The sequence below is a fragment of the Canis lupus genome, chromosome 22 (assembly GCF_048164855.1).
Source record: "Canis lupus baileyi chromosome 22, mCanLup2.hap1, whole genome shotgun sequence".
Classification (NCBI taxonomy): domain Eukaryota; kingdom Metazoa; phylum Chordata; class Mammalia; order Carnivora; family Canidae; genus Canis; species Canis lupus.
Window position 1 is genome coordinate 12,782,001 of NC_132859.1, and position 13,525 is coordinate 12,795,525.

The 13,525-nt window shown below is 38.1% G+C and overlaps 1 long non-coding RNA gene across 19 annotated transcripts in view; it reads right to left on the reverse strand.

Annotated features, from left to right (window-relative positions):
• Positions 1-13,525, reverse strand: part of LOC140613892 (uncharacterized) — a 195,920-nt gene that overhangs the window by 137,414 nt on the left and 44,981 nt on the right. The window lies entirely within an intron of this gene.

Genomic DNA, 13,525 nt, shown 5'->3' on the forward strand with positions numbered 1-13,525 from the left:
TAAAAGTAATACAGCCTTTTTTAGATTATAAACTAGCCTTTCTCTCTTTTGAGTCCCGAGGGCATGGTAAGGACAGTACTTAGAGAATCATGGTAAAATGCCCCCCCTTGCCCCAATTCAACATGAGAAACTGAAGAATTTAGAGTTTAGAATGTTAAACTTCCCTTGCACTTTCCCTGGTACCATTTCCTTGATCCCCCAGATCTCATTTCAATGATCTGACCTATTCCTAATCTTCCTCTTATACAGAATCACTAATACTAGTTACATATTCCTATACGTGCATGTTGACTAGGTGTGTTTTGTGCTTCACATGATATAGGTTGGGATACTAAGATGGCTGAGAAGCAGGACATAAGGTTCTTGTCCCATGGAGTCAAAGAATGAATCCTGTGGACAAGGAAAGTGAGCAAAGCAATAAAATTTTATTAAGGATAGAGAAGAAGCTCTCAGAAGTGAGAGGGGTCCAGACCAGTTTGCCAACATGGGCATTCTTTTGTACAGAACTGACCAGGGAGCCTGTGGCCTTATCATTCTTATGATGTCTTAATTTGGGTAAGGACTGGTGGTAACATCTTTAATGGCTTACTTTTTCTTTGGGGCGTGGTAATTCTTTGTTGGTCACAATGTGATTGCCATAAAAAGACCCCCACCTCTGACACCCAGGGCAGGCTGGTCTGATTTGTTCCCTTATCTCTGATTTCATTACCCTTCAGCATTTCTGGGATTTCTGTGAGCCTGATCAACCAACCAGCCCCCTACCTATCATTCTCTACATAGCCCCACCTGTCCCTTACTCATTGAGACCCTTCAGATGTATATCGGTAGGTCATATATTTGGGGATGATTGCCAACATGTATCTTGGAGGGGAGGTGGGGTAGTGATGAAGTTTCCAAAGGAATTTTTATGTTAAAGTAGACTTACAGGATCCTGGGGGTCGGGCTAAGATTGCCTTTTGCCCTTAGCAAAGTGTCAATATCCAGGCAGTTGAGTCCCTAGAGGAATGTCTCTCTGCCCACTTCAAGGACTTGTCAATAGGCTGCAAGTAGTAAGACAATTTGATAATTTTTCTTCTGACCTTGTTTCCCACATCAGGTATGAGGTCCAAAAGGCCTGCTTCATACAGCAGGAAATTCACACAGTTCCATTTGGGAGCTCAGTTGGAGCTAAAAGGCAGAGGCCCTGGTTCTCCTCCATGTGGACCTATCTATATGGCTACTGGACCTCCTCAAAGAATGACCGCTGAGTTCTAAACAGAAGAAATAGGAAACCCCTAGTGCGTGTAAGGCCTGGACCCAGAAGACCTGGAATGCCACTTATGCCACATTCTATTGATTAGAGCACTCAGATGGCCAGCCCAGAATTATGGAGAGAAGAATTACACTCCACTTTTGGATGGAGGAGTGGCATCTATGCACAGAAACAGAAGAAATAGATGCCAGTCATCTCTAGAGACTATCACACAGACTTAATTTCATTCCATTTTTGAACAGGTGAAGCAAGAAACGCTTTCAGAATCTTTCTACACTATAATAGTTCTGTAAGATCCAAATAAACACAACAAACCTACTCTTAGTGTAATGTTTTTTTAGGTGTGTGTGTTTTTTTACTTAGTCCTTAGAACTAAAAAGCATTGTACATTTTTTTTTGGCTTAATTGTATTATCTTGAGGCAAACAGAGCATTTAAAACCCTCCAAAGTAAAAAGTTAGCTACTATTCTTTCTCTAGTGTTACTACTATACCCACCAACAATTTGTTGAACAAAAATAATTTTCAAGGATTTATGCTGAAAATAAATGAAACTTTAAAGGCAACAGACATGGTCTGAAAAGCTGACTTTAAAAAAGAAATACATTGTATGATAGCAACCAAATGATTATGAAGAAGAACTACTAAATATTTACCATTTTAGTCACACTTTGAGACTGAAAGACAAAAATCTCTTTGAACTAACATAATGCAGTCTAAAGAGAAAAAAAAAAAAGAAAGATGAGAGGGGCACGTGGGAGGCTCAGTGGCTGACTGCAGGAGGGAGCCTGCTTCTCCCTCTTCCTATGTCTCTGCCTCTCTCTGTGTGTCTCTCTCATGAATAAAAAAAAAAATAATAATAATAAATAAAATAAAATAAAATAAAATAAAATAAAATAAAATAAAATGTAAAAGGCTAGCAGAAAAAAAAGGGGGAGACTAAAATTGGTAAAATTTGGCATTTGGGAGAAAATTTTTGCGTCAAAAAATAATTGAAAAATCTTTACTGGAAGATCACTGGTTTATTTACCCAAAATGAAATATGGCTATAACATATGTCAACTCCAAATCTGTTGAATTAAGTATGCCCAGAAATCTACTTAAGAAACTAAAAAGATTCTGAACTATTTGTCTTATGTATTAGTATTACAGTCTGACACTGCACATCTCCAACTGGAAGAAAACTAAAAACCCACGTACCAAGGTGCCAGACTGAGAAACATATGGCATTTTCTAATAACCAAAGCTTGGCTATTTGTAGGTGGTGAAAATCTATGTGGGGATCTCCTTAGAGCTTGATGAGAAAAAGCATCATATGTTTACTTTTAGGAGTTTCAGTAAGAAGAAATTTTAGATTTATTTATAACATGGAGGGAAAGGTATTACCTATATTCATGAAATGTGGGCATCTTATGGATACTGGAGGGAATTCTTTTAATAGGTTTCTTTAGAAAAGCTTGGCAGCTCAGAAAGAAAACTTTGTAGGGTTTTTAAATATTTAATATCCCATTGCTGCTTTGCAGCCTGAGAAAAACTTGTGGTTCTTTATTGGCAAATATTTCAGAGCTTATCTCAACTTGTATGAAATTAAAAAAAAAAAGTGTTTAATACTTCTAAACTTTAAAGCTAGATGGAAAAAACAACAGCTTAGGGCAACAAGGTAATTCTTTGTAAAATTAAAAAACTAAATATTAAAATTTCAAAATCATAGCTTTTTCACAGCTAGATAAAAATGTTATTGGGGTTTCAATTCATTATCTTTTCATTAATATTTGTTAGTTGTCTACTGCATATGAATTATTTCAATTAAGGAGTTTAAGTGACTCATATAATTATGAAGCCCCTATTTTTAACAGTGGATAATTTAGTAGATAGACATGGTTATCAGACCAAAGATAGCAACGGGCATTTTAGCCTTGGGGAGTGTCAGTATTTTATGAAGATAGAGACAGAACTAATTAAAATAGGTTGATTACAGAAATATTATTTTTTAAGAAATGCTGGAAAGTCTCTCTTAATATATTGAATTATTCTAGATCTTGAATATATATTAACTTTATAAAGTTAGGTCACTAATAGAATAATGTGTATTACCTGAAAGACAAAGCATATTATTTATATTTGATCCTTTATATATGTATGTACATATTAAATTATGTAATCTCCATCAACTGTGAAGACAGTGGTGATAAAAGGCACAATATATGGAAATTTCTAAGTCATAATGCATTTTTTTAAAGTTAAATATTCAATTCTATAATTGAATAATGGCAGTGGCTAGTAGTAGGCCAGAATACCTGGGCTTTCATCCTTCTACTGTTTAGCAGCCAGGCCTTTGGAAACTTAATTAAACTTAACATGGTTCAAATTCCTCATCTTTATAGTAGAGATATACCAGACTTTATCGAAGATGTGCTTCATTGCAAGACTACTACAAAAGAAAAACCACCAAAGCAGGAAGTTAAAAAGAAGATCCCATGTAAAGTGGTTATGACCTCAATATGACAAATGAGAAAAAGACCGGACATACAGAGCAGGAGATCAGAAACTTGCATGACTCTACTCTGACAAACTGCAAAGGGAAGAAATATGTTCCCTGGAATATAAATAAGAAGTCAGGGGTGCCTGAGTGGCTCAGTAGGTTAAATTTCTGTCTTGGGCTCAGGTCATGCTCCCAGGGTCCTGGGGAGGAGCCTGCATTGTTGGGCCCCCTACTTAGCTGGGAGCCTGCTTCTCTCTCTCCTCCCCACTCCTGCCCCCTCTCACTAGCTCTGTCTCTCTCGAATAAATGAAATCTTTAAAACACAAAAATTTAAAGAAATAAGAAGTCAGTATCCTTGTAGGCTGAATTCACGCTATCAGTATGGTCTGAAAAACCTCAAAAATGAATTTAATTGAAAGTGGCCTTAGATTGGTCATGCTCCAGGTGACTAGCAGAAGCAAACACAAATTGTCTCTGGAAGAGATGTTATAGTTCAGTGGGGCGGGGGTGGGGGGGTCTGGCAGCTTGATTATACATATGACACCAACTCTTCCCTTCCCTCAATCCACATCTTTTGCAACATGACTTCACAGCTTCTCCTATCAAGAAGTCTATTTCTCCAATACCTGAATCTCTGCTTGCCTTGTGACCAATTTGGGCCAGTATAATATGACAGACATAATAACGTGCCCATTGCAGACTGACACTCAAGAGGTCTTGTGCATTTCCACTTGGCCCTTGAACTCTGCCATCACTAGGAAAATGCACCTCCCCACCCCCCCAATTTGTTAGAAAGCGGAGAGACCACTTGGAACAAAGACAATTCATTCTACCCAAAATTTTACTAGATTACTCCACACCCAGCCTACCACCATTTGACTACAGATGCATGAGTGAGCTTTTGTAAAATTATCTGAGCCTACTCAGATCAGCAAAACCATTCTATAGATTCCTGAGCAAGATTATTTATTATTTTAGACCACTTCATTTGGGGGAGCTTTGTTATGTAACAGCAGCTAAGTAAACAAGATAGATCTTAAAACTCAATGAAACACAGTACTTGTAGTAACCTTATGGGGCTGTGGTAAGAAATTAAATCATTCATTACTTGTTTAAGACACCCAGAATAAGGCTTCATATGTGGTAAGTCTGAAGAAATACTATCTAAATTATCGAGGTATTAACCACATTCAGAGACTGTTTTGTCTCCAATTTTATCTATATATACAATAGGAATTCTAATTTACAGAATGTGAAGACCAAATAGAAGTACATTTTTAACCATAAGATACTAAATATGATTACAACTATAATCACACATAAACAGCTAAAATACAATGATTTATATGTACAAAGAAACAAACATGTATTAAGTCAATACTAAAAATGCAAATGATGAAATTTGTCTGGGAGACTCAAGGATATAGAAGAGGAGGTATCTGAATTAAACACAGAAGAATACGGAGGATTTGGTTAAGGTAAAGGGTTATTACAAAGCAGAGAAGAGAAGGCATTCTAGGTTAAAGAAGCTTCATGTGCAAAGATCCAAAGACATAAAAGCATCTGTTCCATGGCCGTCTTACCTAACTGACTAGAGGAGTACGTAGTATAATAAGAAAAATGGTCAGGTAATGAGGCTAGGAAAATAGTTTAAAAAGCTAATCATGTGTCTGGTTACACAAAAGTGACTTTCTTCTGTAAACAGAGATGTTACCAATGATTTCTAAGAAGGCCAGAAATGTGCTAAAAATCTTTAGGAATTTTAATTCTGGTAGCAATATCAAGAAAACATTGGAAGGAGGGAAGTAAACACAATCATCTATGTAAAAAATGATCAGGGCAAGACCTAAGGTCTGTTGAAGTTAAAGAACTGGAGCCATATCTGAAGACAAATGAAACCCCTATGAAGCAAAAATAATTTAACTTTAATTAATATACAAGCTTATCATAGGGTTGAGTCTTAAGAATAGATCATGGTCAACTAAGATTTTATTGGGTGAAATTTAAAAAAAGTCACTAGTCAGGTGGGGTGCCATAAAGGGGATTCCTAATAATCCAAAAATTTTATGAGTGGGCTAAGGTCAGAGGAGGGAAAGTTCTGAAAGGAAAATGTTGGTAGTCAATATAAGGTATCTAGATACCAAACTATGGAGTAATTATTGACAAATGCTTCACTCTAAAAAGAGAAAAAGCACATAAACCATCTTCAAAATATGTGAGGAAATGCCACCAATCAATGTGTAGGAGTCACGGTGAGTTGCTGCAGAATTTGGAACCAGGAATAATGGGTGGAAGTGACAGGTGGCATGCTTTTGACTTACTAAAGTTAAGTATTTTCTATCATCTAGAGCTATCCAACTAGGAAATGAACTTATCATGGAGTTCTGATCCCTGACTCCAGAAATATTCAAGTACCGCTCATTTAAAAATATGCATTGAGCAACTAAAATTTGCCAAATTCCATGCTAGGCATTCAGGAACAACTGTGAGCAAAACCATCTATCAGGAGGGACTACAGAAAAGGATTCTGCGTCGTTTTATTTAGCCAACCTTTATGTAATGATTGCTATATTCTAGGTTCTGTTTGAAATTCTTAATATATTAATTCACCTAATTACTCAAAACAACCTTACACATGGGGAAACAGAGGCAAAAAAGACGTAATTTGCCCAAAAGCACACAAGTGTCAGCCCTGGGATTGATTTATTTATTTATTTATTTATTTATTAGATTTTATTTATTTATTTATTCATGATAGTCACACAGAGAGAGACAGAGAGGCAGAGAGGCAGAGACACAGGCAGAGGGAGAAGCAGGCTCCATGCTGGGAGCCCGACGTGGGATTCGATCCCAGGTCTCCAGGATCGCGCCCCTGGCCAAAGGCAGGCGCCAAACCGCTGCGCCACCCAGGGATCCCAAGCCCTGGGATTTAAATTCAGATGGTCTGGCTCCCAGGTCTACACTCTTGGCCACAATGGCTACTGCCTTCAACCTGCCCCCACTGGGCAGAGCTAGGCAGTCAGACCAATAGGGTGCTTCTATCACCCCATTCCCAGAACACTGAGAGCACCTATTTAAACTGGTGGAAGACATGGGAGCCATTTTTTGTGCCATGTTCCCAGGGACTAGACTCGATTAGGTTTTGTTGTTTTCTTCTTTCTTCCAAATATGGGCACTCACATTAACAAAACCCACATACTTAGCACTCACTATTCCAGAATGTGGAATTCTTCTGTTTTACTCACACCTTAGATATAAGGAAATCTGGATGCCTATGGGAGAGAAATTTTGGGAATTGATTTTGTTAGGCAGAATTTTAAAGTGTCTATACAAACTTATGTTTCTTCTGGGGCAGGCCAGGTGGTTCAGCGGTTTAGAGCCACCTTCAGCTCAGGGCGTGATCCTGGAGTCCCGGGACAGAGTCCCATGTAGGGCTCCCCGCATGGAGCCTGCTTCTCCCTCTGCCTATGTCTCTGCCTCTCTCTCTTTGTCTCTCATGAATAAATAAGCAAAATCTTTTAAAAAATATGTTTCTTCTGGATATGAGATGAGCATGAGAGTAGGACTAGAAAGGGGATTTTTACATTTTAAAATTCTATACTATTTATTCTTTCATGAGCATGCTTTATTTTCCTAATTAAAAACTTACAGGAGACTTGTGTGAGTAAAAGTTTATCATAAAATATAAGAATATCTCTCATCTTCTACTCAACTAGAAATGAAAGCCAGAATTTGGAATTATGAACAAAATTCAAAAGACAGCCTCTATTTCACAGAATTAGAGAATGCTGGAGCTAGTAGCATGAAAACCCCGTATCATATCACCTAACCACTTGATGTTACAGGTGAGGAAATCCACGCCAATGAAGTTTATGAAACTTGAATAATGTCAAAAAGTAAACTGATTAAACCAAAATGCACATAAAATCCATTAAGACTAGAAAGCATTATCCGGATAACAGTAGTACCTGTATCATACTGCTGCTCTAAGATTAAGTGAAAAAAAATCATGTAAAGCACAGAGCCTGGAATATAGTTCCAATAAATGTTATCAATATTTATTATTACTATTACCACTATTATTGTTAGTTACCAGATCACTTAGCATGAGCGGCAGCTAGCTTCCCACAGCAAAATTAGTTTTTCCCTCTCAAAGTAATTTGCTTTTTTAAAGTATCCTGCTGACTACACATGATGGCATTGAGAAGATGATGAACTCTGAAATGAGATCTGAGCACAAATACCAGCACTGCCAATTACTGAGGAATTTTGAGCAAACTAGATTTCTAACATTCACTTTCCTCATTGAAGCAGTGATACTTGCATTGTGTTTTGTGAGGTTTGAGAAAGGCATGGAAACATTAGTCTACTCCTGACATTTATTCAAACCTTCTGTAAATTACAACAATTATAATTACTTATTATATCACATGTCATGAAGGCTTTTTGGTACAAGATAACCACGTAGTGTGGAGCAAAAGCCCGAGGTCAGCAAGATTACCGTACCTCGGTAAAAGCTTTGCGTCATTTCCTTTCTCTACCTTTGCTTTTACATTCTATTTGATATACAGCCACCTGTGTTTAAGTACAGATGCAGGAAAAATTTAAAGAGATGCATCAAAAATTCAATACCCCTTCCTTAGGAAAGAAGTAGGTGTAGATCCATCCAGGGATTCAACTCTTTGGTCAATTCTAATCTATGTGCTATAGCTAAGAGGAGGAAATGGGAAGTTGCCACACGTCTTGCATCCATTATTCTGTGTGAGATAAAAGGGTAAAAATATTGGATTCGGATTTTAAGGAGTTTCTGGGTCCACCCAAGATAGTTCTTCTGAAAGGAATCGTCAAGAAGATGAGAGATACAGAAGCCCAACTAAGGGGAATGTGAACGTATGTTGAGGGTTTAGAGAAAGAACTTCTGAAGGGCTAAGGAGACAGTGGCTGAGACTTTGATGTTTTTTTGATATGTATGATCACAGATGCCACTGTCCTATACAGATGCCACTGTCCATTTAGAGATAGGACTGAGTAGATAGAAAAAGAAACTACATGGGATAGAAAAGCAAGGGGTTGAGGCAAAAATTTCAATTCAACACTACATTTGATTTAGAGCAGTGATTATCAAAGTGTGGTCTCCAGACCCACTGTATCACCTTACCTGGGAACTTGACATAAATATAATTTTCAGCCCCATTCCAGGTTATTGGATCAGAAACTCTGGTGGCAAAAGGGCTGGCAATGGTACAACAATTTATATTTGAACAAGCCCTCCTGGTCGTTCTGCTGGATATAGATTTTAGAGGAAAGTTCTCACCATCATTTGTACTTTTATTCTAATTCACAATGTCTTCTTCTAAAATCCCTATCTGAACCAAAAGATAAGGAAAAGGAGAGAGGTATAAAGGTTAGGGGACTGGAACAGGCCTATTTAAATAATTTGCAAATCTGGTATTAAATTATCATTATAACTAAAAAGTGAAGGCTAACAATTTTTAATCACAGTCAAACATTTTCATGCCATGCATGACTTTCACAAAAGAATAGACATATTAGTCCAATGGAATGAAGAAGATTAGAACAATACAGAACAGTATTTGTTAAGTGAAGAGGAAATGGCACTTGATGGGTTGCACAATGAAGGGGGAATGAGATGTCCTAAATAGAACCTTCCCTATCACCATAGCTCCTGCCACATCATTTCCGCCCCTATCACTGAAGGATGGTATTTGCTAAAGCCCAGTTGATCCAATGCAAACACGACAATGCTGCATAAGGACTGCTGAAGTTTTGTCACAGCCCTGATTACAGCAAAAGACTAGCATTATTGGAAAAATTCTGTAGTGGAAATAAATCAAAAATAAGCAAATAAAAGACTGGGGATCGATCTTGGAAGAAAAGATATAGGTTACTGGAAGGGCACTGAAGTGAATTTTCTGCACATCTCACCTCATCCATTCCTACCTGGCAAATCTTGCATTGTACCTCTTAGTAGAGTGAAGCTTGTCTTTCTTCACTGGAACCAGTAAGTAGCATGCTCTTTCAGATGGCCCAGTACTAGGAGAAGCTACTTTAAAAACCTATCAATTGAAAATGAGTACTTTTAACTTATTTTATATGCATTAATGAGCCTCCCATTTTATATAGTTACTAAAACCCTTGGTAATGTGCTAATATGAAATGTCAGCACAGGCACCAAAAATTTCCAACCAGGCTGCATTTACTATGTATTCCATAAAGCCTCATGGGATCATAAGGTTCAAGGAGATCTGAAAATACAGAATAATACTGTTGTATTCTGATATCCTAAGATATATTGCCTCTCATTCACTTTTGTGGTACTTTTAAAAATTAGCCTATAAAACTTTCATGGCAGTTTCAAGGCATTAAAGTGTAGGTAATGGAATAAAATGGCTTCCAGTGAAAAAAGCCACTGAGATTACGCCAGTGGCACAACTACAATTTAGAGCAAAGAACTGAGAATCAAAGAAAAATATTTGGGAAAACACTTTTTAAAGGTTGTTTTTGTTTTTTGTTTTTTTTGTTTTTTTTTTTTAAAAAAAGGTTGCTTTAACCATCTCATAAAGAGGATGTAGAATGGCAGGGATCAGACATTATGAATCAGGCTGTCCTGGTATGCAAATGCTGGTGAGTTTTCTCAGGCTGAGAATAGGAATCTCAACAGGAGATTCCTCTCATGTTTATAGTGGCACACTGGCTTAGTCAAGACCCAGCTTATGTGGTATAGGAGTTCCCACTCTCCAGAGTAAGGTGGCACAAAGAGTGGTAGATAGAAAGCTCATAACTAACGGAGCTATGTGGTCAGTGCTAGAGCTGGGGCCAATGTGGTGTTGAGTGGAAGAGGAATAAACAGGCTGTGAGGGAGGAGTGTGGAGAGGAAAAAGAGAACAGAATGAAGCCATCTGGCTACCAACAGTGCTAGAAGAGAAAGAGTTCACTGCTTTGCTTGTAAACTCTCTCGACCCCCTACCTGAATAGTAACCACAGGAACCACAGCATCAAATGAAATGGTTTATTTGACAGGAAGTAGAATAAGCTAACCCCAGAGCCACCAAAGTCTGTGTAGCTCCCAGATCCTATCCAAAACCCATGTTTGTGGTATGTGTGTTGACTCGGGCAGCAAGTACCCATTTTGAAAGAGAAAGGTGGGGAGGCAGGTGAAAGGTCATGATGCACTAGCTTCAAAAGTTCTTCCAGACTTTCACTTTTCTCAAACATAGTTTCCTTTGATGACAGGAAGACACTCCAGTAGAGATTTCTCAGAGAAAAATCTTTGCTTTCTCAGAAGATTCCCACTGCCTTCGTTTTAAAGACTCACTCCAACTGGTTAAGGCAAGGACAGAATGCACATGAATTTGAGTGCCCAGTCTATCATATATTGTCAATTTACTTTGCTAATTAACCTCTTTAGTTCAGCTGCCTGGCTTTAAAACTAGGAGCAATAATATCAGCTCACACCGTCTTGCAAATCTCTCTTAGTAACAAATCTACATCATCAACTATCTCTTAAGCAACATCACTGGGAGGCTTCAGGCGGTCAAACTACACATTTTCCAAACAGATCATCTCTCCCCAAACCTACTGTCCTCTCTCATTAGCTGGTGCTACCACCATCTACCTACCAGGCCTCTGAGTCAGAAGATCAAGTCTTTCCGGATTTCTTATCACTCAGTTTAGACCTTCTGCTTGAAAAATTGACATTTTTCAAAACTACTCCCCTCCTATTCCTGTTGAGCCTATCTTCATTCAGACTCTCATCACTGGTCTGGGTGAATATAACACAATCACTTTCAAATTGACTGCCCTCATTCCAGTCTTGGATTCTCCATTCCTCCTGCCCAGAGAGACAATTTTATATCTTTTTATCCTCATTAGAGAGGAGGACTAGAAAGACATGGAGAGAGAAGCTGATAGAGGTGATCAGACATGGGGGCTGGGAGCAAAAAATTATTAAAGTTGGCATGGAGACTTTTTCTCCTTCTAGTTTAAATTCATTCTTTCATTCTAATGAATACCTCAAAATGAATGTCTTTAGAAATCAGGAAAAAAACAAAAGAAATGAAAAACTTTCTTCATCCTTTCCCAAATGTATAACACTTTATATGTTTGGAATCATCAATAAGAACAGAGAAGGCAAGCCTGGGTGGCTCAGTGGTTAGGCATCTGTCTTCAGCTTAGGGCATGATCCCAGGGTCCTGAGATCAAGTCCCACATCAGGCTCCCCGCAGGGAGTCTGCTTCTCCCTCTGCCCATGTCTCTGCCTTTCTCTGTGTCTCTCATGAATAAATAAATAAAATCTTAAAAAAAGAGAAAAGAAACAGAAGAACAGAGGAGTCATTCTTTTTTTTACTTGAGTTTTTAAACCCAAGTCGTGCATAACATTTTTCTCTATCTCACAGTTGTATGCTGGAAACATAGAAAACTTGAACAAACAACAAAAGCATTTTCTATTTTGCAGAGGTGGTGAAATGCAGTCTTGCTCTCTACATTTTGTCACCCAACTGGCTGACACAGTAATCTCATAAACAAGTATGTGACAACTCTGCTATGCATGTACTTGTCTCAGTAAACTAAGTTATGACCTCACTAAAACTACCTGCCTCTAAATGGAAGGCTCAGCTCTTACTGTTAAAGCACTAGAAATCTCCTGAGAATCTGTACCCTAGAATAAGGGCCAAGGACAGAGGCCTGATTTGGCCTAATTTGCCAAAAAGAAAATGACTAATAATAGGTGGTTTCTCGGTTCAGCAAGGAATGAGTAGATCCTGTACAGGTGGGTGTCTGAAATATTGCAGACCTGGTTCCTAAAATAGACTCACAAAACTTTGGAGCTAGAAAACACATCGGAAAAGCAATCTCGCTGTTTTAATAGAAGAGCATGCTGAAACTCAAAAAGCTGGAATAATCCTAGCTCAGCTAAGAGGGGGCAAATCCGAGCCTAGAACACTGGTCTCCTCATATACAATATACATTTGGTTAATCCACAAGTGGCAAATACTGAGAGGTCAACCCCTCATCTAAATCATGATGGGAGTTAAGAGACCTCAGCTTCCCAAATGTGAACCACTCTGGAGAGACTCCAAGCATACTTTTTAACACGTAAAGATACTCCCAAGTGTACCTTATCTCTAACAAAATCCTGTGTCCAGCGTCAGAGGCAGAAATGCCACAGTTTACCAGTCCAAAACAGAAACATGATCATAAAACCAATACTCCTGAAGTTGTATCATCAGTACATTGGAAAAATAGTATTGCGTCTCCCATACGCCTCAACTTCAGATACCAGTTGTCCTCTGAGTCACAGATTCTTGACACGGAGTTGCTCACTCATTCAGCCATCCATTGACTCATTAAGGTGTCAACTGAGCCAGGCATCATGGTAGATACTAGAGCAAATCCGATACATATGTAGTCTCCACCTTTGGGGCCATTCACTGTAGCAAATCTTTTATGATTTGCCTGCTGCTAGTCCCCAAGTTCAACTCAAGGGTTTAAAAAATGCACTGATAAAACAAAAACTGGTCATATATGCAAAGACTAGAAAAACTAGCAAGTTACTTTTTTTCTGAAAAATGACACAAAGCATATGAAAATAAATTCCCCCTAAAAAACAACAGGCATATTTTCTTAATCACATGAATGTAAAAACTTCAGAAGAAAATTAAAGGAGAGTAAGTGCTTTAGGTCACAAAACACAGGATATTTAGCACAGGACAATGAGAAATTGAAGTGAAATACAAAACTGTAGGTTTCTGCTCTTCTCTAATTCCATCCC